Source organism: Mastomys coucha, unplaced genomic scaffold (genome assembly GCF_008632895.1).
Source record: "Mastomys coucha isolate ucsf_1 unplaced genomic scaffold, UCSF_Mcou_1 pScaffold18, whole genome shotgun sequence".
Taxonomy (NCBI): domain Eukaryota; kingdom Metazoa; phylum Chordata; class Mammalia; order Rodentia; family Muridae; genus Mastomys; species Mastomys coucha.
Genome location: NW_022196900.1, coordinates 66,258,024 through 66,285,732, shown reverse-complemented (window position 1 = coordinate 66,285,732; position 27,709 = coordinate 66,258,024). Strand labels below are relative to the sequence as shown.

General features: G+C 48.7%; 1 protein-coding gene and 1 long non-coding RNA gene across 9 annotated transcripts in view; one reads left to right on the top strand and one right to left on the bottom strand.

Annotated features, from left to right (window-relative positions):
* Positions 1-27,709, bottom strand: part of Ssbp3 (single stranded DNA binding protein 3) — a 140,561-nt gene that overhangs the window by 72,308 nt on the left and 40,544 nt on the right. The gene's annotated exons all lie outside the window — the stretch shown is intronic.
* LOC116096345 lies at positions 13,279-27,285 on the top strand. Its single transcript, XR_004120960.1, has 3 exons — positions 13,279-13,373; positions 26,643-26,722; positions 27,268-27,285. It is a non-coding gene; the product is annotated as an uncharacterized LOC116096345 (long non-coding RNA).

Genomic DNA, 27,709 nt, shown 5'->3' with positions numbered 1-27,709 from the left:
CCAGGGTAATCTGATGATCACAGTGGATAATTAGAGTCTCTTATCAAAACAATTAGCGGATGAATGAACAGCCAGTCCCATCTCTACACAACTGTGCTCCGCAGTGTGGGGGAGGCAGAGGCAGAGGAAATGACGAACTGCAGCCCATTCCCCGGGAAAAAAAGATTCTAGCCTCACCCAGCAGTTACCCGGAACACCTTCCTGCCCCTATGCTTGCTTTCAGCCAGGCAAGCCTCCTTTTCCTGGCCAACCTGGAACCCTGCAGATACCAGACTGACCAGCCTTGACACAGCACTCAGTTGTGCCCTTCAGATCCAGCACTGACCATCTATTTAACCAGGTCAGGTGCCTAGGCAAGCATCAGAGCTCTTACTGCCTGCCTTTCAGAGAGAGACACTGGAAAGGCCTCCACAGAGGTCTGTGAGCCTGCCTGTCCCCTACTACACCACACTCTTCCTGGAAGCCCTGGCAATACAGGGTATTCCATCTGATGCCCTCATCTGTAATTTCATTAGCTAATGTTTAAAATTCAGAGCTCTTCCCATCATTTCCGTGTCCCCCCACCTGTAAATAGTCCTGTTGGTCTGATACCATTTGTTTCCACCACAGAAAATACACAAGCATTAGACAAAAAGCCCGTTGGAAACATAATCCTGAGTAACTCAGTCCAGAAGGTGGCAAGAGTGTGGGGAAGAGCTCTACAGAGCTCAGAAATGGGGCTGGGGGGGGGGGGGGGGGGGGTGAGAAGGATCCAACATGTCTTGCAGACAGGCAACCTGAGGAAACAGCCAAGCCTCCTGGTTTCTAAGCTAAGACTTTGGGTACTAAGGGCAGGCCCAAAGTATTTTGGATCTCCTGAATGTCACACCCTATGCTCTAGGCAACTCTGAAGGTATGAGTCCCCTCTGTCACCTCCTAACACTCAATTCAAAAGGGAGGGTGAGGGGAAAAGAAAGAAGAGAAGAGGGAAGGGGCCAAAACCTATGAGGTCCATCTGCTTTTGTTTTCCTGTGTTCCTTTCAAAGCTGGGGTCTGCTAAGCCCCTGAAAGCCACAGCATGGTCTGTCTGTCCACTTCCCCCACTGTCATTTGCCACCTGGCATGCTCCTGACAGCCATCAATCACCAGTAATGTGCTGACCTCCAGGCTTAGGGGACAGAATTTTCAAGTCAAATGTAGCCGTTAACATAAATAAGGCATTGCCTTGAATTTCTTCCCTTTTTTTTTTCCTTCTCTCTCATTTCTGAAGACTTTGCAGCTGCTGTGGGGACTTGCGTGAGGGCAGACAGGCAGGGTGGAACAGCAATTTTACTGTTCTGAGTCACAACAATTATGACGTTGTGATAAGAAACATTTTCTATGAATTTTTAAGCACTAGTTATCCTGTTTTGCAATTGTCTCTAAAGAAAAAACATGGCTCCAGTAAGCCTGAAGGCTCCAAATCGACTGTCCCAAGCAGGCAGACTCTCAACCCCTTCCCCATCCACTCCTGCACCCTCTAATCAGGGCTCCCTCTCCATCTTAAGCAAAGCTGTTGTCCTTTAAGCACATTTACATGCAAACGACTTCCATATACCAAATATAGTCCTGTAAGCCAGCATTTATTTTTAAACACGAAAAAGTCTCTCATAATAAGGCTCGTGATAAATGTTATGATCCTCAAAAATGGTGTTGGGAAAGAGGAGGGGTGACTGGAGGGAATGGAAGAAGAATGGGGGCTTCCCCCTGACCCCATGCCCAAGTAGATCACACAGAAGAGTGTGTTCCAGTGAGCACAGATTAGAACCAAGTGGTCCAGTGTGGCCCACTTCAGACCAACTCTGCCTGGCAGAGCCTTGTTCACATACTAAGATCAGGACTTTGTAGTACCTGCCCAACCCCCAGCCCTGGCCCCAGCCGGCCCGCACACTTAGAGCAGCAGGTGGAAGACACATTGGGTTGTCCTGGGGAAACCTCCTAGATCCACGCTGATCTACTGTGCAGCCCTGGCCAACTCACACCCTTCTCCAGGCCTCCATTTCCTCACCTGTGGAGGGAGCTCAGGCCAAACACACATGACTGCCACTTCCTCAAACTGGAAGCTCCCCTGCAGCTTGCACTCAGGGCACTGCTCAGTTTTCCACACTCTCTCCTCAGCTGGTGGAACTGAGTCCTTACAGAGCCCCAAAGGTTCATCTAATTCCTTTGGAAAAAAAACGACCAGCTAGGTTCCCAGGATATATTTACAAAAATCCTATACAACAGCAAAAAGGCACCACAGCCAGGACTGGTGCTGTAGGCCTGTGATCCAAGCGACTCCGGTCAGGAGGGGGATAGGGAGCTCAAGACCTGCTTGGGCTGCACAGGGACTTCAAGGCCAGCCTAGATAATGAGGCTTGTCTCAAAATAAAAACATTAAAAGGGGCCCGGGAGTTGTGGTGCACTTGCCTAGCATGTGAGAAGCACCGGCTTCACCCTTCAGGACCAATGCAGAGTCTGATTCAGCCTCCAGTGGCTTCTTCACCAAGGCCTAACTAACATGCACTGATCTTAGCAGCTTACCTCAGAAAGGCCATTTAGAGTTCCTAACAATACAGCCTCGCCTCTCTCCAGGCCCCAGCTTCTTCCTCATCACAGGCCACAGACAACTAGTACCATCAGTCAGTGACAGGACAGGTGTGCCAGAGTTAGCAACTTCCTTCTGAGTCTCTGTCTAAAGGGTTTCTACTCCAAGTGAGGAGAGTATTTATCTAGATGGAAGTTACTATAAGCCAGTGCCTGCTCTGGAAGTCTCATAGCAGACTTCCTAAATGCTTTCCAGAAACTACACCACCTTACCAGACTCAGAACCAGGCAAACATACGTGTCTTCTGAACTCAGAAAGAGGCAGTCTGCCTCTGTTCTCCCTTCCCTACCAAAAATACTGCCCCAAGAAAGGTGGCCAGATCACCCATAGCAAAGGAGGAGGTGAGGGAACTGAACAGCCTGTGACCCTGAGGATGAATGACACCCTTTTTAAAAGCACTGTTGAAGGCAGACACATTAGGAAGGCTGTATATTTATCTTTTTGACATTTTAAAATATGCTGCAAAAAACTGAAATCCTAAATCAAGGTGCATTTTTAAAGGCATGTTAGATCGGTGACAGAATCCCTCCACTCCCTTTCTTCCTTCAAGGGGCACGCCTACTTCGAAGCATGGATTACTGCACCTGACAGCCTAGCCTCCTGCATAATCAATAGTGTGTTAGGCTTTAGGATGTGGCAGAATGCTTGAACTCACCCCAACATGGGCCATTGTCAGGGCCTCAGTCTCCTACTCAGGGCCCTAGGCTCAACCTGGGGCTCAGGCTAGAGAGGGCTAAACAAGACTCAAGGAGATCCACTCACAAGGGTCACCAAAGAAGGACAATTTTCTACTCTCGAGGTTCAGCTCTCAGTCACTGTCCCAAGATACATCATCCTTGGCAGGAACCTTCCTTGTTTCCCAAGGCTCTGCCCAGCAGCACAAAACCAAAGGTAAGACAGTGATCTCAACAGCACAGATCTCATACCACAGACGTCCCCATGTCCCCACCCCAAAGAAGGGGTAGCCCGGGGTGGCTGCCCTCATTCCACCAATCCAAGTGAGGTTGCAAGGGCTGGGGTGAAGAGGACAGAGGAACACAACCACTTCTTAGCCTACAGCTGGAGAGAAACCCTGTGACCTCAGGACAGGTTTAGTGGCACATGCCCTTGATTCTGCTACTCAGGAGCACTTTAATATAGGAGGATCGCAAATTCATGGCCATTCTGGGCAATGCAGAGACACTCTGCCTTAAAGAAACAAAAAACAAACAAACAAACAAAACCTAGGACAATAAATTTTAAAGAAATCAAAATTAGAAACTAGTAAAAGAACCAAATATCCCAGATAGCCCAGGTACATACATGGCAACTTCAGCACACTGGCCAAAAATCAATAGTGTAACTGCATTCCCTACAGAGGAGGGCCACACAGAGGGCATTAGAACTGGCAAGGGCAAGGAGGTGCTATCAGCCTACAGTTCACAGAGGATCAATATTGTGCCCACAGAGTCTGACCTTATGCCCTGATGTCCCTCCTCCACTGTTCTCTACCCCTCTTCCCTTTGCCTGCCTTTGTGCTACCAAATTTTTCTTTGAGCAGAGTCAAAAGTGCTAAGACTCTGTCGACTGGCTACCTCTTGGACCAAACAGGACCAAGTTGTCCCTCACTCCCATCCAGTCACTGTCCACAAGATCCTAATGGAAGTTCTCAGGGCTCCCTGTCTATCACCCACAAGGTGAGGCCACACAGGCATCATTTGCTGACAAAGCCCAAACCTCAGTACAACAATCATCTCCGACCTTAGGTGGTAGGGAAAAATCCTTTCAGTGCCTAACTTTCAAAGTCATAACTACCCAGAACCTGTTGGGTGAGGTTCTCACTGTTACCTACCAAAGTCAGGCCATGAAGGGACCCAACTGATGGTCAGAACAGGCCACTTAGAAATAGAGTTGCCCCTCCCAGACCCACAGGGAGTGGGAGTGTAGAGATCACCTCTCCAAGGAGACAGAACAGGGTTCTCCCAATGCCATGTGGGCAATGCCTGGCAACAGTGAGGAAATGTGTGGTTATAACCACTGATGACACTGTTAGACAGTGTATTAGACTTATGAGAAAAACACACCAATATCCACCACTGCAGGTGCTTTTAACAGGAAACCCTTGGAAATGTCCTCACTCTAAACCCAACATTTATCCAAGTATGTGTGGTACAAGCCCAGGTCCCAACCTGATACTATCTGCATGTTAACATCATCAACATAGAAACTACAGCTACATACCTGATATAGAAAGGGGGGGGGGGTTCAGAGGTAAAGATACTGGCTGCTCTTCTGGACCCAGGTTCTCCAAGCCACATGGAAGCTCCCAATCATCTGTAACTCCAGCCCCAGGGGACCTGACACACCCTCTTCCGGGCTCTGTAGGCACCAGGCACATGTGGTGTACAGACTTACATGCAGACAAAACACCCATTGTAGGAAATAAATTAGTTTTAAAAAAAGACACGGGAGTATTTTCTGGACACATCCATGTAATATTGTAAAAGTGTGTGCATGCATGCATGAATTCTGCTCAAACCAGGTATCCAATCACTTCCAGATGCTATGGCCAGCCTAGGATACCTATGTGAAGAAAAAAGAGAAAAAAGTTCTCCCTTCATGCTCAGATAGTTGGGTTCAGGTTACACAAAACAGGATGTAACTTTCCAGCGAAGGAGAAAAACAAAGAATGGCAACCATGTAAACAGCTGACAGGACAGTACAATGGAGACCCTGAGAAGCCAGAGACTCCCAGTCTGATCTGTGGCTACCTCCACCCTATACCTATAATTTAATGGAAAGCAGGCTGTCCCAGGCAGGATGGATGGAATCCAATCCACAAATGACATAGGGGATTTGGTACTTGCCTATGCCCAGCTGTTAGGTTGACCAAGGCCTTGCCAATGGACTGGTGCAGTGTGACTACTCATACACCCACAGGCAACCTCAACCAAGAAAGGACAATGCCTGTGCCCACAGCACCAAGGCAGATAAAGAGGTGACAGAGACATAGTGAAGGATGATGGGATCCCCTGCATCTCCCATCTGGAGCTCTCCCATGGTACCTGCACTCACTCAGAGCCTCAAACCTTGAGTCAGAGCTTGCACACTTACATGGAAGCTGCAGGTCTGGTGGCTACTGAGGGTTGAACCAGTATCACCTTACCCACCTCCACCCCTACGACCAATCAGGACTCAGAAAGGTTATTCAGCTTCCCCAAGACCACACAGCTCCTGAGCAGGGGAACTGAGATATGACCCTGTGATCCTTTCCTGGGTCCCAGCTCTTACAAAGCAAAGCAAACAGCAGCTGATATAAGCAGCTTATCAGCTGCCATGGAGAGTGGCAGGAGCAGCAGGAAGGAGCCACCTGGCAGGGAGAGCAAGAGCTGCAATGAGACACACAAGTGCAAGAGGCCTGAGATCTGAGGCCACAAGAACTCATCAGCTCTAGACTCGCCTGCCACCAGTGACCAGAGAAGACACCCAGGCCGGGTGAAGCTGCCAGTCTCAGCCTCCTTTTCTCATCTGTAAGACAACCGAGCTGTACAGGAAATCCTCAAAGGCCCCTCACCACAGTTCGACTCACCAGAGGCTAATTTAGTTAGTGAGGTGTACGTCATCTCCTCCCTGACCCTCCACACATGGCTCCCTGACAAGAACACCTCTTCCCCCTCCACCCGAGCCAAGGAAGAAGAACCCAGCTCAGGTAACTATTCTCCTGTTCCACAGCAACGCCCTAGTGCCTGAGAGCGAAATGCATTCAGGCCAGGTTGAGTGTTCACTAGGGAACCAAAGGGGAAAAATAAACTGTGTTACTCAGGTCAGGAGGCGAGCAAACACAGGCCTCCTACGCAGCATTGTTCCCAGGCACCATTGTCAGCGTTCTGTGGGCCCAACAGCCGGCACTCCCTAATATGGCCAAGCTGGACCCAGCAGGCAGCCAGCCACTTCCCCTGCAGTGATCCATGGGGACCACCACCGCAGTCGCACTACCAGCTGCAGGTAATGAAGGTCCGGTCTTCAACAAAGCACTGGGAGTCAGCCAGCTACACAGTAGGTCATGGAGACCTTTATATCCTATATATCCTGCCTCCGTAGGCAAGCCTGGTTGTGGACAGTCACCTGGCAACAGGGAGCTCACTGCCACACATGGGGGAACACGCTCCATGGCCATCTGGTATCCACAGAGGTAAGAGTCTGGGCCTAGCTTCTTCCCATCACATCTATAGTCAGACTTTGGCTCTTCCCTGAGTCCAAACAGAATAGCCACCACCATGAAGAAGAGGGCAGTCAGAGCTCTCCTGCCTGCCAGCTGTGCCTCTTTAAGGCTGCAAGGCCTTGAGCCCCAGATCTGCTATATATAACAGTCTCATTTTGGACAAATTGCTTAACTCAGCCTCCCCATGCCTCAATTTCTCTGCCTGAAAAAATGAGGTGCAATAGCAGAGTCATCACATAAAACTGCTTGGAACTGGCCCTAGCACAAATAAAGGGGCCTCAGGGCTAAGCGCCGTCATTTCCTTCAGCATTTCTCCATTCAGGATCCTCACCAGTACCCAACCCTCTGCTTGTTCCAGCCAGTGCAAGCTCTTGGTCTGCCTGGGATCACTTGGTCCTCTGCTTGTTCCAGCCAGTGCAAGCTCTTGGTCTGCCTGGGTTAACTTGGTCCTGTGCTTCGCCCTGAGTAATGCTAGACAAAAAGGAGGATCACACACTAAACCTCAAAGATAGTATGCGGTCATGCAGGTAAAACACTGCCTACTAATAGTTACTGGCAATCATTCTATCCAATGTGGCACTGTACAAGCCTGTGTCACGTTCTTTCACTGGTGACCAACTGCTGGCACACAAAGCCAGCCATCAGGTGGATCTGATCACTTTCTAAAGCTCACTATTAAAACCACTCTCCCTACAATATCTTAATTTTTTTAAGCCCACAGAGAACTTAACACGCCTATAACATTTCATCCTGTTGATCAGCTGGCTCAACCTGCTTAGCAGCGACCTAGACAGGGCTAGAGAAGCAGCTCCCAGGGCTAAGACAATGATGGCCACACAGTCAGGGCCTCAGCTAGCTTTGCCCTTTGTTCAACACTGGGATACAAGACGCATAGCACTTCACTTTGGAAGTACAGCCATGTAAGCAGGCTGCTGCCAGGCACCTAACCCCTCATGGTCTCTACAGCATTCCTCCCATGTCAATCTTCAGAGTTCCTACTTCTCAGTAATGCTTCTAGGGAACAAAAGGTACTTATGCTTAAGTGTGCAAATAAGAGAGAAAGGGCAGAAGAAATCTTCTAGCCTCTGGGCCACAGTGGTCCACCTTACTGTTGAAGGCACGACAATTTAGGACTTGAGCCTGATCATGTGTCCTAGGACTTGACTATTACTGGCAGAGGATTTCTACACCTTCTAAAAAGCATCTCCCACAGCCCCCAAATTCAACTCCATGAACTCTTTTTGAGGAACATAACAGGTGTGAGATGTTTCTGTCTGTCCTTAAAAACTCCGTGTGTGTGTGTGTGTGTGTGTCCGTCCGTGTCCCTTAAGAAGAGTACTATCCCTTCTTAAGTGAGGGGCTGAGTTCTTGCTTAGACCCTCTGCTCTTCCTGTTTCTGCTAGGCTGCACAAGGCAGCACCCACTGAGGGATTCCTGGGAAATCCAAGGAGGAAGAGGAAGCAGTTGGAAGAAGAGCAGAAGAACTCAGCCTATGAAGATGAGAGGACTGAGAGCAGACATCAATGTGATGTCATGAGACAAGTATGAGCTAAAGGCTGAAGAGGCAGGCTCAGATTCCAACCTCACCACTTCTCTGAGCTTCAGTTCCACATCCACAGCAAACGGAGCCACTTCTGGGGTTCTCTTGGCACTGACACTTGGAGTTCTCAGCCCAGATCCCTGTGCTTTTAACTTTGACACTTCTCTTGGTCCATTCTACAGGCTATTACCTATTGGGTCCTTGGGCACAACAGGCACTTATAAGATTCGGCAGGTACACTGACCCACACCCACCCACTCACCTACACCCACACACCCACACACCTTGGAGATCTACCTCAACTCCTGAAGCTCTAGGAGGCCCAGCTCCCCTGCTCCCACCACCACAGCTACTACTCAGAGACAGGCTGGCTCCATGCGTGGGGTGGGGGTGGGGATGTGTGTACAAAGGTGCCTGCAGCCTCTCAAACCTAGAGCCAAGCAGATGTCCTTGCCTCTATGCAGATGGCCCAGTTCAGCAGCTTTCAAAGTCAACAAAGTCCGGTTTTCAAATCCTAAAAGGCTTCTCAAGTCCCTTCTAATCTGTCTGCCATTTTGTTTCATCTGCTCAGCTCAAGTCAAGGGGAATTTGACATTTGGAATACTCACTGCAAATAATGCTGTGCCAGGGACAAGCGCCTGTACACGCGCTTTATTCTTGTCTTTCTTTTCCTTTTTCACCAAGTGCAGGGGACTGAAGCAAGACTTTGCTAGACAAGTGCTCTATCAGAGCAACACCGCATGCCTCTGCCTGGTTTTGAACCATATAGCCAAGTCTAATCTAGAACTCATAGTGATCCTCCCTCCTGCCTCAGGCTTTGAAATGCTCGAATCACAAGCATGAGATACCACCCCCCAAACTTTTCAGTGTAAAAATTCAATTCCCAGGACATCACCCATAACAGCATGTATGAACATGTGATACTTGGTAGCCAACAACCCCAGTGTGTACACTTCAGCTCCTCAATTCATTAAGCCAGTTTCTGCCACTCAGGGCCTCCTGAAAGAGAAGCAGACTCTGACCACACCGAATGACCTGGGCCCTTCTGCCTTGCCATGGCTTCCTGTCCCTCTAACAGACAACCAGACCTTCCTTCAGAGACCAGCATATATATGCCTGGCTTGTACATGATCAACTGTATAAAACTGTTGAGAGATAATACTTTATTCCACTCTGAAAACACACACATCTAGTGTATGTCTCAAACTGAGAGACTATATGTTAAATAACTAAGTCTGTGGGGGAGTCCACGGCCTCTGCCTCCCACACTGCCACCTCAGCCCCAGCAGCATATGGAGAAACCATGGAAAATAGAAGCCCTAATAGGACAACTCCCAATGACCGAGGGTAACTGTGCAGTCATTTAGGTTCCTCTGCCTCCAGAACAACATATACCCAAGGGGTTGAGCTCAAGTTTCCATGCGGGTACAGGCAGCCAAGGGAGTGCTCTCACTCACTAAGACCAAACAGGGATCTAGCCACAAACATCTAGTAATTCTGAACATGACGTGAACAAAGTAAAAATAGCTCCTGTAGTTCTCTTCTCCCACCCTTCTCCCTGGTGACACAAAGGGCAGAACAAAGTGACACCCCTAGAGGCAGTGACACTCATCTTGTTCCCACATGGACGCCTAAACTAGCTGCTGTGTGTCAATAGGAATTCCGCATTACAACTGCCATCATCTTCACAGGTACCTGAAATCAGATCATGACAACAGTGTGAGGAATCCCCAAATGACACACTGGTCCTCTCTGCACTTCTTCCCTGTGTACCGTTCATTCACAAGGCACTTGACATTTAAAGTGTACACATGTAGCCAGGCATGGTGGTGCATGCCTTTAATCCCAGCACTCTGAGTTTGAGGCCAGCCTGGTCTACAAAGTGAGTTCCATGACAGCCAGGGCTATAGAGAGAAATCCTGTCTCAAACAAAACAAACAAACAAAAACAGTGGGTTCATGGACTTTCTCTCCCACAGGCTCTTGACGAACACAGCATGGTTCAAGCTAGACAGGGTGACACACACCTGTAGTCTCAGTTACCTAAGAAGCTGACTGAGGCAAAAGCACTGCTTGAGCCAGGAATAGGAATACCAGCTTTGGTAACATAGCAAGGCCTTGTACTATAGGTAAAAAGCACACAGGAGCAGGCTCAGTAGGTAAAATATCTGCTCCACTAACCTAAGGATCTATAGAACCCACACAAAGCCACACACCTCAGGTCCTGGTACTCTTGCTGAGAGAGAGAAGCAGGCAAGTCCTGGAAGTGCACAGGCCAGCTACCCTAGCTTCACAAGCAGTGAAGAAAAGACACTGCCTCAAACAGTATGGAAGGCAAGGACCTACACCTAAGGTTGTCCTCTGACTACTGCAGGAATGCCACAGCACATGGCACAAGTGCACATACGCACCTCATACACACAAAGATCCTTTTTTTTTTTTTTTTAAATTCTTTTAAAAGCATGCTAGCCTCTCCAGTTATCAGCTAACACTAACTTGCCACCATCTGGTATGATTGATTGATTGTTTGTTTGTTTTAAAGAAATAGGGGATGATAGAAGATTCTTATTCTTCAGGCTATTAATACTGTATATATTCAATGGAAAGTATACTGAAGATTCTCAAATGAAAGTGCCCAGGACAGACAGGTGGCTCTAAACAGCTTGAAGAGTGAAATCTACTGCTTAGAACTTAACATGTCTAGCTGTTGGGTTCCAAGAAAGTTTAGTAATCTTTGGGGTGGGGGGTGTGGGGGGAGAAGACTCCAAGTTTCATCAACTAAAAAATGGGTAAAGAGAACAACGTTAATACTTAGCCCAGAAAATAAATGCAAGTAAAGTATTACCTCAGTCTAATACACAGCTCTACACTCATAAAAGATTGCATTTGTTCCTTCTCCCTCATTGCACGTGCACACACACACACGCACAAGCACACTCCATACCAGGAACTGAGGACAGCTACTTTCTAGCAATATTGGGTGGTGGTGGCATGTACCTTTAATCCTAGCACTTGGGAAGCAGAGGCAGGTGGATCTCTGTGAGTTCAAGGCCACCCTGGCCTACAGACAAGTTCCAAGCTAGGGCTACACAGAGAAACCCAGTCTTGGAAAAACCAAATAAAACAAACCAAGAAAAAAACACGGTCATGTTACTTTTCTGTCAGTGCTTAGGCCCCTGTTACATGATTTGGCATAAAACATCTTCTCAGTCAGAATTTACAAAATTACCTAATTACCTAATGTCTTCTGTCTTGCCTCTGTGCATTCCAGGTATCAAAGAGAAAGCACGCAGCACTGAGGAAGCAAGCCCTCTGAAGGCACCTTGCTCCTTTGCAGTCATATTGGCAAAGTGAATTGGGGTATCTGTCCCATCTTACACATATTCATCCACTTTCCAAAGCCACTACTGAGTCTAGAAGTTTCCTCAGAGGCCTGAGGCTCAAGGCCAGTGAGCAGAATCAAGCCCATTGTGTCCCCAAAGTAGTGGGACTCTTCACACCTGTGAAGGATAGGAGGAGCTAACAATCCCTTCAAAGCCCAAAAAGAAAACCCATCTGCTGCAAAGAGAAGCAAGCACAGGCTTTATTTTTAGCTCCAAATGACCGGAATGTTACTCTCAGAAAGGTGGAGGTTCTGCTTCATCACTCTTGGTACCTTTCCAGAATCCCCTGAGGAAGGGGGAACAAGAGCAAGGTCTAACATGACTTCAGAGACAAGGAGGAAAGACACAGAAGGGAGGGATAAGGGAGCCAGTGGAGGCTCACATAGTCCCTGTGACTCTTCTGACTAACTGAAGGCCCTCCATGGCCCACACAAGAAATGGCAGCTGTCACACTATCTCCGCCCACTGGGAGATGGGACAGACCATTCTGTGCATCAGAAAGGCTGAGCTGTGATGTCACTGCTTTGGCCATGGTGCTCTGAAGCAGCAAGCTGAGTCTCTTGGCTACCCTGTGAGTCAACACAGCAAGACTGAGCCCCAAGAGCAAATGCCCACCTCTGCCACCTGATGAATCATCTTTCCACAGTGGAGGTCTGGATAAAGATGCTGGGTTCTTGGTTAAGTCCTTTCCAATCTCTGAACTTCATGTCTTTCCATCCAGAGGGTCAAGCTGATGCAGACTCAGGTGAGGCAGCAGCTATAGACGCAAAACCTGGCCTCCTGGCAAAAGCCTACTTGAGACTTCCTGAAACATCACTGCTTGCCTACCTTTAAGAAACAAGGGATGAGGCATGGGGGTGTTCTCCTTTAATTCCAATACTTAGACAGAGGCAGGAGGATCACTATGATTTTGAAGACAGCCTGGTCTACACAACAAGTTCCAGGACAGCCAGGGCTACACAGTGAGACTATTGTCTCAAAAAAAGGGAGGTGGGGAGCACCATCCACAGGGAGTTATGATTACAGTGTTGTTCCCTCTACCTCCGCCCAAATGGTATCCATGCACAAGAGTAGACCCTGGCCATCATCCCTGCAGGCCTTAATGATGTCCTGACTCAGAGGGAAGAGGTGCTGGCTGGTTTTATGTCAACTTGACATAAGCTAGAGTTGTCTGAAAGGAGAAAACCTCAATTGAGAAAATACCTCCATAAGATCTGCCTGTAGAGCATTTTATTAACTAGTGATTGATTGGGGAGGGTCCCGCCCACTGTGGGATGGTGCCATCCCTGGGCTGGTGGTGCTTGGTTCTCTAAGAAAGCAGCTGAGGAGGCCATGAAGGGCGATTGCAAGCACCACTCCGTGATCTCTTTCATCAGCTGCTGCCTTGATGTTCCTGTCCTGCCTTCCTTTGTGGGTGAACAGTGCTATGGAAGTGTAGGACAAATATACACATACACCCCCTCCTCCCCAAGCTGCCTCAGTCATGGTGTTTCGTAGCAGCAAGAGATACCCTAAGACAGGAGGACAGGTCTACCCTGAGTTTAGCCTCCACACTAGTGAAACTACAGGCAAGAAAAGGAAGCATGACCCAGCCAGAAGAAAGCCAGCTGCTTAAGAACTGTTCCCAGTGAGACCTGAGAAGCAGGTAAGCCCACTGTGGAGAGCTCCATGTGCAAAGACTGGAGCCTAGGACTCTTGAGAAACAGTGGGGGACAAGGAGGGTGGCCAGGGTACCCTAGCAGGGCTAACAAGGCAGGCTTTCAGGGCACACTGTCACTACACTCTGGGAGGGCATTTGGGTTAAGGTTTAAGAGATTCCAATTGTACAGACTAAGCCAAAGAAAAACAAGATCCAAGGGAAGGGAAGCAGGGCCACAGGGGCCCTAGAACCCCCTTGTGAAGCTTAAAGGCACCTGAGAAAAGAGCCCTCTTGTGCCCTTCACGTCTCTATCCCTGCCCCCGCCCCAAACTCCCTTGTTTAGCCTCTTTTACTTATTTTTAAACTGGGGCCTACTTACGGTCAAGTTAATACATTTTTAAAAAGAAAGCCTTGAATGTGCTGTGGCCTCCCCAAGAGGAGAGGGTGGATCAATGGCCCTTCACCTCTCTCACTGATACCAGCAGAGGCCAGAGGGACAGGTGGGGACCAGGCAAACAGCATCCTTGAGTGGGCCTAGGAGGGCTCCTGCCTCTGTTTCTGTGGCTCCCAGGCCACTTTCCCTCCCATAACAACCAGTAGAGGATTCCAGACAGCCTAGACACGGATTGTTCAGTCCCTGAACAGCCTTGAACCTGGCTGAAAAAGAACACTACTCCCTTCCCCACGCCCTGCATGGCAGTTTATCTGACAGAAGGAGCAACATCATACGGAAAGTGACTTGGCACATCCCATGCATGTGGAGACCTGACCTGTATCTCCCACTTTCCAGTATGCCCAGGCCCTTACCCCATCATGGAGTATTGTGGCTCCTCCATCCCCCCTCAGGGGGCAACCTCTCGACACTGACAGATGGGGAATCCTAAAATACAGTGTATGGATCATGTTTCGTGACTAGCAAACGAGCCAGCCGGGACACTCAGAGAACCCGGCCGGCTCAGGAACAGGATTTCACACATTTTGCAGAGTGGTGGACCTGCACTCTCTTCCAGGAGCCTGGAGGCTCCTCAGGAGACACGGAGCAGGTGCAAGCCTGGGGGAGGAAATGGTGCTAACCGTCCACACTTGCAAGGCTGCAGCAGGGTACAGTCTGCCCTGCTAGGCATCGGCCACACATTCTGAAGCCACCCATGGTGTTTGGGTTCCAGTCCTGGCTCTAGCCAGACATATTACCTTTTCCAAACCTTCATTTGCTGGTCTATAAAAGTCATGGTGAATATTTTTTTTCCCTTCTTTCTCTTTCTGGGGGGTGGGGGGTGGGGTGGGGTTCATGGCAGAAACTCTCCCTCATTGGGTCACAGTGAAGAAGATGAACGGCAGAGTTCAGGAGTACAGCAGACACAGTAACCGTCATCTTTACAACTGTGGATTCCTTTCTTCCTAGTCCCACTGAAAGACTCCAGGAGGCCATGCAAGCAGGCCAGGTTTGGGGAACTGATCTGCCTCTGGGAGGCCCTCTAGGGAAGGGCTTGGAAGAGTCTCCAAACCAAATCCCTGGTGTTCTGTTATTTGTACATGCTAGTGGGCAGTATGTGTGTGGAGGGAGGCAAAGGAAGGATACATAAAGGTTAGAAGCTGAAGCCTACCACCTTACTGGTTTGACAAACATACCTCGATGCCTCCCACATAAAGCCTAGACTCTGGGGCTCTGAGCAAGGATTACACCTCACCTCCTCACTCCAAAGGAAAGATAGTGGTCACATTCATCACCAAGATCCTCTGGCTTTGAGAGGGAGTGAACTGTCTGGGCAGGCCTCACAGGAAGTTCCCAACATGCAGCTCAGCAAAGTGGGCTATCTCAGCAGAGAGTCAGCTCAAGACTAGAAAGAAAGGAAGACCGGAGGCAGGAGACTGGGCAAGTGCAGAAAAAAAGAGGCCCAGTGGCTGAGAAACACATCTGACTGGACCCTATGGAAGGAAGGATGTGGTATGAACAGCACTACTGTCTTTGGTTATGAAGGCCTGGGGTGCAGTGGTTACTTTATCATCTATCTTCTTTTACTAAGAGCATACATCCACACATACTATGGGAATGGGCAGTAAACTCTAAGACTGCGAATGGACTGCATCTGCCACTCTTGAGATAACAATGCTTCTGTCCAAAATGTGACAGACGCCACTCCCAGAAAGGCAGAGAGAGTCAAGTATGCTCAAGAGGCTTCCTGGATCCTGCAGGAGTTGCTCTGTTACAAGCATAAAGATGTACTCTGGCCAGTGGACTCCTCCTCACAAATTCGGGGATGGTCTTGTAAAAGGAGAGAAAGCACAAAGACAATAGCAATTCATTTCTTCTCCTGTTTTGTATGGTTGCAATAGCAGAGACATGATGAATAAACGAGAGAGGAAACAAGGTTCCTCCCTGCCCAAGTCCCGCCACCGGCAAGACAGGGCTCTCGAGTTTACAGGCACACGGTGGGAAAGTTCATGTGGCATGTGTGGTTTTCGGCTATAGTGTGTTGAGGACACATATAATCCAGATTTCCTATTTACACTATGTTGGTTTCACCAACTGAAAAGCTACAAATACCTCTCTACTCCACTCCTGTCATCCGAGTGTGCTCTTCTGGAACAGACAGCCTGCAAGGTTCTAAGAAGTTTCATCTGGGTTCTGTGCATTGGGAAATTTACATGAGGGAAGAAAGCTGGCTGGCCCCAGCTAACACACACCTTGTTCTTCATGTTTTTTCCACAGCAAAAACACATCCGTATTGACACTGTACAGCATTTGCCCTTCCAACAAAAGCTGCCTGGGACAGACCACAAACACTGGCCAAACCATCAGAGTCCTCCTGCCTTCCTATAGGGAAGAGCCACCTTCCCCATCATCCTTCTTTAAGAAGAAAAGGAAGCCAAGTAGTCTCAAAATTAACAGGGTCGGAAGGAAGGCAAACCCACCCACTTTCTAAGGCCATCTCCCAGTACATGCACAAACATTCTCTTTATGCTTTCTTTAAAAATCTCTAGAAATAACTTCTCACCCCAAATGCCAGGTGATGTCTCACTCCTATTGCTGGCTGAGACCAGACTGTGACCATGGCAAGTACAACTTTAAGGTCCCTTACGGCAGTAATTTAAACACTCCTCTGAGGTTACAGACCTCTGGGAAGGTTGGCTTGTGTTCTCACCCCATTCCACACCCTGCAAAAAGCAAACAAACAAACATGTCCAACGTCTCCCTGCATCGAGGTACCTAAGAACATGAACCTGTCTATAGATAGGTCCTTTGCAGGTATAATCAAGCTAGTGTGCGGTTATACTGGATGGTCATATTCTACTCCAATGAGAAAATGTGGGCACCACAGACATGTGCCAAGTCATGAGAAGCAGAGACTGGAGTGACATGGGCCAAAGAATGTCAAAGACTGCCAATACCACCAGTAGAAGAGAAAGTCATGGAACAGACTCCCTAGGCCCTTAGAGAGTACATGGCCCTACTGGTCCTTGATCTTAGACTTTCAGTCTTCACTTTATGGTTCTTTTGTTAGCGCAATTGTGGAAATAGGTAGATCTCACAACTCTCTCACCCACCCATCAACTGCCCTCTTCCTCTGCACTATTCCCACTTCAAAAATACATGACCCAAAATGATGGTGCTACCACAATGCAACCAACCTTGATGGTCCACCAGGGACAGGCCAAAGAGAGACCAAGTGCCATCCAGAGCACAATAAGGAAGTCAACTTTACCAGGTGGTACTCTGGCCCCTAGCCTGCCAGCTGAAAACAGCCAAGAAGAATCTAAAACAATTCTAAGGTCAAATCACAGAGAATGTGGAAAGGGTAGATAGGTAAATGGTAATTGGGAAAGTCAACAGAAACACATGGAAAAGGTCCAAAAAGGAACTTGAAGGTCAAGGAGACAGACAAGAGTGAAGAAGATACACCCCTTTCCCTGTCCACAGCCAACCACATATAGGTGACTCCCACGCCCTGCTAGAAGTTCTACTGGAGCCTCACTACAACAGCCTGCCACGCAGGGGATCACCTGGTGCTGCCTACCCACACAGTTGTCATACTTTGAGCTTCCACAGAGAGAAAGCCAGCCTGCTTCCGTCCAGGAGCTAGGCTTATTTATTTTGGACTTCCAATACTGGAACTTGATAGGGCCAAGTCAGCATGGACAGGCCAAGGAGCTGGCTGGACAGATGGAGGGCTGGAGATTTTACACTTTGTCCTACCTGTGCTGGATTACCGTCACCTGTGCCTCCATTTTCCATCCCCTGCCACACTCAAAGTCCATAGCCTAACATCAGGGTGCCTCAGCAGTCATGTCAGACTTACACACACACACACACACACACACACACACACACACACACACACACACACACACACACACACACACACACACACACACACACACACACACACGTCCTTCAGGTACCCAAGGGCTCCACAGCCGAATATGCAAAAACGGACCTACTAGACACCCAGACCATCTTGGGAACAAAAGTGCAAAATCTAGCGAGGCATGGTGGCTCATGCCAATAATCCCAACAGGAAGACTACCACAAGTTTGAGGCCAACCTGAGCTAAATAATGAATTCTAGAACAACAGAGACCCCTTTTTAAAAAAAATAAAATAAAATAAAGAGAATCTGAGGTCCTAAAATAGTGTGGTCCCAGAGAGGGTGAAAAAGCCAGAAAGTAAAGAATTCCAGTCTATCACCCCATGAATCCAAATTAAATGAGGAGCCTAGCAAAAAGCTGCCTCAGGCTCCAGCCGCAGACAAGCATGCTGGCTTTTCCAGGCAAGAACTGGTAAAGGTATCAGTTAAACACATTTCAGAGCTGTGGAGGTCGGGAGACCACACCATGTCCAGCCAGCAGCACACTGGTGTAGAACCAGAGAAATACACCAAAATCATTATTTTTGCAATTGCCTTTTTCAAAGCTGGCCCTTACCTCAGTTGAGATTCATAACAATTTCAATCTTTTCACCCTTCCCCACACCCCAAGCTCAAGCATCCAGCTGGTGCCCTGCAATGAGTCACACTAAGTGCTGGAGTTTCAGCTGCTGGCTGTCATTCCAACAGTCTGCCCCAAGTTAAACTGCACCAAACCATAACCCCAGGTATTTAACCAAAATCACCTTTACCACTCCCACCTCACCAGGCTATTCCTCACCTGCAACTCCCAACCTGGGACTGTGAAGACCCCCCTAAGCAGAACAATGGATTCCATTTAGAAAGGCCTACAGCACAGGGCTGTTTGACATGTCTGTAGGCTCCAATCCTGCCTTAAGGAGATGGCCTGAGCACAGGCTGCATGCACTTTCTGAGCCCACTGCTGCCTCTCATAAAGATGGACATCTTCCTGCTGCAGCTGTGGGGACAAAGAAAAGGACACCAGAGTGCTTCTGGGTAATTCCACACTAAGGCTGTTATACAGAACTGAGACGGCCTTCCTCACCAATTCTGAGACAAATGGAGACACAAGCTAGAAACCTGTGCCAGACACAAGGCAGCCTGACAAAGCAGAAGTCCTGCTTTGCTCAAGTGATTAACAGGACCAAGAAAGGCTGTGGTGCAATTTACGAGGGCCATGGCCAAGAAAGATTTATCCGTGAACGGCCTTCAGATGGCTTGTCAGGCTCTCGAGCAGCCCCAGTTTGGCTAAGGATCTCAGCAGCAAGTAATTTTCTAATTGATTCATTAGCACTCCAATCACTAACTCCTTAGACACAAAGAGTCTTGTTCAAGTCTGGATGCCCAGGCCCAGGATGCTGAGCTGCAAGAACTCTTCCAGCAGCCTGGGATCGGCAAAAGCACCCCACACAGAGACTTTCCAAAAGTCACTCACCAAGGAAAATCTCAGAGTCTGGAAACAGAAACCGAGCCTCCGTGGCTTCTCAGGCGCTGCAGGGTTATCTGTTATTAAATATTTGTTTTACTTTCAGTGTGTGGAGGCAGGGGTGTGCCCTGGTCCTCACATGCACAGAGGTCAGTAACACAGGATCCCCTGAAGCTGAGAGTTACAGGCTACTGTGGCCTACCTGATATGGTGCTGAACACCAAATTCAGGTCCTCTGCAAGAGCAGTGTACGCTTGCAACTACTGCGCTCTCTCCAGCTCTAGATCATGTTTTATCATGGGAACATTCTGAATAGAGCTCCATGGAAAAAGTTGAAAAGAGGAAAATATTCATGAATCTATCTGCACAAACCGAGCCTTGGCACTGGACTGACAGGTGACTTCTTCCTGAGACTTCCAGTGCTGAAGTTGGAACCCATCCTCATGCACATCAAATAGTACTGCACCACTGGGCCACCCTCCCACCCTCTCCCTGCTACTCTAATGAGTGTATATAGAACATACAGTTCCTTTGGTTCTCCTGAGGGGAGCAAAGCAACAGTGGCCCACATTAGTGTAATAATTGAGTAAAACTGCACACAAATACCAGGCTGAATGACAGAGGGACCACTGGCCTCTGAGAAAGCATCTGTAGTTATACTCAGAAAGGTTATAAATCACTCCGGTCACACCTATGAGCAGCTGAAGCTCAGTAATGGACCTCAAGAGCAACACTGTAATAATCTAAGTAGAGATTAACTTTAAAAACAATTTTAGCTGGGCATCGGTCGCAATGTGCTTGCAATCCTGAGCACACCAGCGAGACTGTAAATTTAAGTCCAGCCTGGGCTACTCAGCAAGGCCATGCCACAAACCAATCTTTCGTCATTTCATGTTCCTCTTAAAATATGGAATGTTTACAGGAAGATAGGTCTAGGGCAGTGCAAGCTGACAGAAAGGAACAGTGGGCATTCCAGGAGGGAGGCTCAAAAACCTGACTGGGTCCTCTGTGAGCCCTCATGGGACCACACCCAATTGTGGCAAAAAGTCCCCGTGAATGTTCATGTGGGTGTGACCATGCTTCGGAAGGTTCTTGACCCAACCTGCCTGGCTCAGCACATTCCTCTATTTACTACCTACTCTACTAGCCATGGGATAAATTCACCTCCCAGATGGCTCTGGAGAGTGAGGGGGGCAACGTGGTCCCCAACTACAAAAGGACAAACTTTGGCATGAGGCACCTCAGTCTGCACAGCCCTGGGCTAGGTAGAACTCGGGGCACAGAAAGGAGCAAACACCAACATGGCAGAACTAGCACATAATGCCCAAGGATGTGAGGGACAGGATATAGTTCCACTTCTACAGAGAAACTATCTGGACAAAGGGTCCAGACTTCCTGACCTACAGAGGAGATGGCTTCTTCAAATGACACTGGAACAGAGCCATGCTTCTCTACAAACTGTTTAGAACCTTTGTCAGACACAGTCTCCCTGGGTCACCTCACTTCCTGTCAGACAGGTCTCTCTGGATCACCTCACTTCCTGTCAGGTTTCACCTCCATCCTATCTTAAGTCTCATGATGAAGACAATATGGTGGCTGGTCTCTTGTGGGTCCAGTTCTCGCCCAGTTTCCTGACCATATGGCACCTCCCATGACAGCACTGTTGAATTTAAGAGCTTTAAGATTTAAGAGCCACCATCTTAGCAGCTCCAAAATAATCAACACAGGTAACTCCTCTGCCATTTTCCCTTCTCCAGACCAGAGGATGATTAACAATGAAAACACTCAGACCCACATAACTTGAATAAGATGTCCCCACCACAGAGCACAACACCCACTAACTCCAGACAACGTAAGACACACTGGGCCCTGGAGTCTGAAGGCCCCACAAACGGCCTTCCCAAGGCCGAGACTCCTGGCTCCCCTGACACAGTCCTAAAGCACAGAGGTGGAGTAGGGTGGGCGGCTCTCTCCTCCGGCCTTTGGTCTCAAAGTTCTTGAACTGGGGAGGCTCAGGCCAGTACTGCCTCCTCTCTGTTGTGCCTGCAACATGCTACAGATGTCTATGAGAGAATGGTAGGAAGCAGCCACTCTGTCTGGCACTGCTGGACCAGTACCTGCCAGACATGAGGAACCTCATGGACCCTAGAGAACCAACTATCTGGACAAACCCATCTAGAGGTGACACAAGAAGATGAGGCCAGAACACAAACATGACAACTGGGACCTTCTCCATGTCAAACAAGCCCCCAAATTTAAGGAGATTCTTGGCAAACTAGAGGAAGACTTTTCAAGTTTCCTTAAAGAGCTAGTCCCTCTCAGGGCAATTACAAAACAAAAACATAAAATGGGATTCAGGATCTAGGGAGATATTTCAGTCAGTAAACATAAGTTTAAGCCCCAGAACTCATCCGAAAGTGTTGGTCTGGTGATGTTCACATGTGATCCCAATACCAGAGAGGCAAAGAGACAGGAGTCCCTGCGGACTGCTGACAAGCCAGATTACCCTGACTGAGCCCCCAAGTGACGAACTGGTGAGCCAGATCCTGACTCTAGTAAGGAATTAAAAGCTCTGAAGACAACACTCAAGGCTGTCCTCTGGTCTCCAGACATGTACACACATGTATACATACCAGCATAGACATAAACACACACGAAAAACACATTCATTTACTGGACGTCCTGTTTCAAGGGGCTAGTGGATAGGGAGAGTGAGCCAGACACGCCCACTGTCCAAGCCAGCTCTTTGTATGGAGGGCTGTCCCACACAAAGGCTCTCCTCCCCAGAGCTGCTTCTCTTCCACGGAGCCTGGCCAACCCCCATGAACACTGCTCACACCATCCGAACTGTTGTTTTGGAATGTGCCAGCAATTCTGGCGGCAGGAACAGCAAGCTTTAGCTCAGCAAAGAAACCAGCTGGAGAGGCTGCCTCATGAAATGATGAAATGCCAAACCAACCCCTACATCTTCTCCAGTCTCTCGGGTCACCTACCAGATTAGAAGGCCTGTTGCTACGGCAACCATATCTTGCAAGTGTCGACTGAACTTCCCCATAATTTTTAACCCGTTAAGTAGCTGGAAGAGGGTGGTGCACAGCACAACCCAAATCCCAAGTGCTGGCCTGCTTTGGCTCTACTCCTACAATTAATGCAAGAGAATGAGAAAACGGCAGGCAGCCAGGCAAGGACCACAGTCCACAGTTGGGCAAACAAACAGCGAGAGTGAACAGATGCTTACACATCCACCTTTTTCTCCCACCAGCTCTCCACCAAAAGGCTGGCTAACAGCAGCCTCTAAATTCTCCACACACCTGGCAACACCAAAGCACCAGGAGCTACAAGGTTGATGGAACTAAACAAAAGCAAAATGGAAAGCTGTCTGCCCCTCCCAGCAGGCGCCTCGCCCTTGTGCGGTGGAAGTGCCTGGCCCTTCTGTGGTAAGCAGAAGGTGACTGAGTTAGGCGCAGGGGACAGATGGCCCATAAGCACTGGCACTTTCCAGTTGTCTGATAGGCGCCGGCTGCCAAACAAGCCCCCAGTCTCCTCGAAGGAGCTCCCACTCCACAGACAGAGCCTGGGCATAGTGACACCCATTCCAACGTGAAGCCATGCTGTGGTATTGCCATAGCCACATGCCTATCCTCCTGCATTCCACAACATCTTCAAGTCATCCTCAGCATCCCCCCCCACAGTGCCCAAGCGCCTAAGCACCCAGCCACGCCCTCCTCCACAGCAGGGCAGCCTTCCTCTACCCACATCCACAATTTGTTCATAGGTCTCCAAAGAACCAATTATACAAGGACTTCCTCAACTCCTCCTATTTGAAGGGAGAAAGTTCACAAACGGACGAAGGGAGAAGATGTCCCACAGCCTCACTATCACTCCAAGAATGGAGTCAGGCCTGTGGTTGAGCCAGTGGACCAAATGGTCCCTAGGAAAGAGAAGAACTGAGCTCCCAGTAAGAGAAAGATCAGAAAAGATAAGGAACAAAACGCAGGAGAGTGGCTGGCAGCCCAGGACTATAGTTTAGTCTGTGTCTGAGAGGAGACTTGCCCAAGTCTTCTCAGTGTGGCTGACACACTGGGCTACTACATGTCTACACCATACTCAGAAAGCAGGACTTGCCTTAACTGTGGGGATGGGATCTGCTGCAACAAGCTCACTTCTCTCTTGAGGAAGGTTCAGGACCAGGATGCTTAGCAACCCTGTACCTCATCCTCCAGCCAGCCTCTGGGTTCCATACAGACGGACACCTGGGACAAAATCCAATCCAGTGAATTAAGATGCTAATGTCCTCCTTGATGGTAAAAAGGCAGGCAGTGCACCTGGACAAGGGATGATACATCAGAAGATCCACCATTACCCAGCCCTTCCCTGCAGATCATTCCATCAAGTTAAGAAGGGGGAGGGGAAAGGCGAAGGAAAGACATGTCCCTCCCTCCCCGGGATAGGAAGGGACCACTTTAGCAGGATTCTCAGCCATGAACTCAGCGAGTTGGCTGTCAGACACCAAGAGGCAGCTTTCAAGGAGGGACTCCCCTCAAGGCAAAACAGAGAGTATGCCATCCAGGAATGGGGGTGATCAGTCCTAAGGGAGGAGGAGCTCTAAGAATGTCTTTGGGGTTTATTTTTAAAAAAAAGAGAGTTAGGTTTTTTGTTTTGTTTTTTGTTTTCTTTAACCCACCAGATAGGTGGGTTACCACCAAGCTTATCCTTTGTTAGGTCTTATGATCCAAATCCTTTGGCTCATTGAACAAATCCTCGCTGAGCACTTACTATATGCCAGACACTGTAAACACCAGAATGAAGACTCATCACTTGTCTACCCTTAGGGAGCATCTTACTGGACAGAGACTCTGACAACTGGCTCCATCTGCATACAGTGGCCTTGAGCTCAAGGGTGCCCACCTGGCCCAGGCAAAGTAATGACAGTTTCAGAGCTTCTATGCAGACCACTTCTGAGAGACTATGGTCTCTCTCTAAGGCAGAGAGAGCTCTAGCACAAGAAGCCTGGTTACTCTGGTAACTCTGAGACAGGAAAGGGAGAAAGGTCTGCCCCCATGCCCTAGGCCTCAGTTTCTCGGCTGGTGAATGAAGGGTTTCCTGTCTAACCTCTAAAGACACATTAGTGACCCCAACCTTAGCAGCCTGGAGCCACCCTGGCTGGATGGTTGCTTCGGAGAGGGCTGCAGGCAGAGCTGAGCTGAGCAGGCAGCTGCTGCATCTGCATCCCCACTGACAGCCTCTTGGCTCTCAGTGCTGCAGGGAAATTCTGCCCACAGCTCTGAATAATAATAGAAGTAACATTTAGGTAAGGTTGGGGATTAAGTTAAACCTCACTTAAGAGGCAGGGATGTTGGCATTTGGGAGCAGGAAACAGACCTGGGAACACAGTTAATACCTACCACAGAGCAAAGCGGATCACTGCCAGCTCCTGATGAAGCATCTTCCGCTCCACCGTACTTCTCCCTCTTGCCAACTGCAGACACTTCAAGGGCACCAGGCCAGAGAGTGGGCGCTAGGGGTCAGTTTTGGAAACTACATTTTCAGAATAACAAAGCAAAACCCAGCAAGATCCCATCCAAGGCAGAACTGAGGCTATCTGGGTTGGGAACCCACTGGTGAGCGTGGAGGAAGGCCTTCTGTGGCAAGAACAGAAACCTGTGTGAGTTGGGATGATATTCACCACCCAGAAAGCAGCTGCAGGGAGTGCTCTGTCCACTTGATGGTGGAAGTACCTCAGACAGGCTTCCAAGTGGGACAAAGCAGGGACAAAGCAGGGGCTGCAGTGGGAATCAGAGCCAGAGACAAACTCTCTGACTCAGAAAGGCCTTTAAAGGTGATCAATTGATAACATGCAGATGAGGGGATATAAAGGAGAACATTTGAGCCTTCATGTTCTAAAATAGCCTTTCTTCTTAAAAAAAAAAAAAAAAAAAAAAAGTCCAGGATTCCTAAGGAGGGGCATGGAAAGGATTTTTGCCTGCCTCTCACTGACCTCAGAGAGCTTTTTATAAACACCAGGCCTCTCTGGCATCCTTCGTCAAGCCCCACCCCCTTCTTCCAGGCTGCAGAGGTCACTCTTTTGTGGCAAAAGCTGCAGGTGGTGACTGAGATGCTGGGTTAGTAAGAAAGGCCCCATTGTTTGGAAACTCCAATGTTTAGGTACTTCGGTCCTGCAGAGCTTCAGAGTGGACTGCACGGGAAATGCAGCAGGTTGCCACTGCAGCTTTGGAAGGTCTTGCCATATTGGTGTTTCCTGGCAGTGTCACCCAGCCTAGCAAGCTAAGAAGACAGTGCCCTGTGATTAGATAACTCTTACCACACAGCCTAGGAGAAAATCAGACCAATCACAAAGGAGTGAATCTGAGCCTCCCACTGTTACTGAGAGTCAGTGTAACTCAGGGGAACTGCCATCCCCTCAGGTTTGCAGAATCCTCTCAACCAAAGCATGACCAGCATATCACACATGCTCAAAGAACAGCTGAACAAAGAATAGGGCAAGGCAGTATGGCAAACACTAGTCATCACAGCACTTACAAGTTCCAGGGTCAAGAGTTCAAGGCCAGACTGGACCATCAGAAAACCCCGTGGGAGGATTGTGTGTGTTTGTATATGTGCACACATGCCCATGCATGCTAATGCAAAAGCTGGGGGAGGGCACTGCATGGTTTCTTGTAACACACTCTGATACTCTGTGGCTCTCCGTCTTTCACCTTGAGACAGTATCTCACACTTAACCTGAGCTCACTGGCTAGTTTATCAGTAAACTGGAACCCACCTGTCTCTGCCTCCAGGTGCTACCGTTGCAGGCATATGCAATCATGCCTGGCTTTTTATGTGGGTGCTGGGGACTCAAAGCTCCTTCAAGCTCTTTTGACATTGAGTCACCTCCCTAAACTCAGTCTCAATTTTAGACTCAATTTTTTTGTTAACTTCTTTTCCCAAAACTAATTTATCTATTACTCTGTATTCAACTCAAAATACTGCACTAAATTTCCTTTGTAGTGTTTAAACCCACGGTAAAATACAAGCTATGTAGAAGCCTAGTGAGGAAAGTTAAAGCACGAGAATATAGAAGCTTCATCTAGAGTCCACACCACTAGGGGTATTTATGTTCTGTCCACCACTTTATCCCAGGCAAGTGAGAAAGATATACATACAGAAACAGATAGCTAGTCCCCACTCTGCTCAGCAAATATCTTGAAATGAATCCTGCCAAAAAATTCACTGTATGACCCTGGCCAAGTCATTTGTCCCTTGAGACCATCTTTTCTCAGCTATAAAACAGCAATACCATGGAATTCAGAGTAATCATCCAAAAACCCTGGGAATGGCTCTAATCTATACAAGACTGCCTGAGCCTAGGTGTTTCCACAGGGCAGAAGCTAGAAGGCAGTGTGGAGCTATGTAAAAATCCGTGTGCTCTTGGGAAAGTTACTGAACTATACCTACCATCTTTCAGCCTCAACTTCCTCATCTGCAAAATGGGGGCCATGCCTCAGCTACCTTGGCAGAATGAATATAAACCCTACCACAGCATTGGTAAGGAGAAGTGCTAACTGTGAAACTCTGAAAATCTCACAAAAGGAATCTGTTCTCCTGCCATGTAAAGGTGTAGATTTTGACAGTACAATTCACAAGGGTTTTACCCTTCTCAGGAAACTGAACAGAGAGGGGTTTGAAAAGGGGGGGGGGAGGAGGGAAGGTCTAGACAACTGAACCATACAGGTGACAAAGTGAGGCTGAAGTGGGATGTCAGTCATTGAGGTGTAGGGCAAGCAGAGAAACACTGCACTCCACCACACCCACCCCCGCCTATGAGGAGGGATTTGGGAAGAACCTTTGGGTTGGGACTAAGTGGCTTGAAGAGGAGGTGCAGAGCCTGTTCTCACGGAATGAGGCAGCTCTCCTCCCTCTTGGAGGCCCAGCTAAACAAGGGAGACTGTAATCAGCGGTGTGTGGCAACAGAGTACCTATAAGCAGCAGTGACCAAAATCAAGATAAGTGGCCTTTCAAAACACTACAGATATTTTGGGCTCCAGTTCCAGAATGCCGGCAGCAGGCAACAACTACATTACCATTCACAGGTAAAAGCCATCTCCCCAAACTCTGCCTGACTGGTAAGACCCTCACCTTTCTACCTCAGCACTCCAATCTCACTGCCTCAATAAAGAGAGGGATCCTGAAGGAGAGAGCTGACTAGGCAAAGAGGCCAAAAACCTAGCAGAGATTTCCTACCTGACTCACACCTCCTCCTTCCCAGCCTGGTATCTGCATCTCGACTGTCTTTAGCCCTATCACTGACCACTTCCACCTCCATAGTAAGTACAAGCACAGGAATCATAAATAAGCACAGCCTCACCACATCCAGAGAGAGGCCCTCCCTCCCCCTGCCCACCACACATTCATTTCTTCACCCCACACCCAAAGCTCATGGGCAACAGCGGGTGCCAGCACGGACAGTCACAGCACCAACTAGGGTGTCAGTTAGCACACAGCAATAGGGTGCATCTGTGCACCCCAGTCATT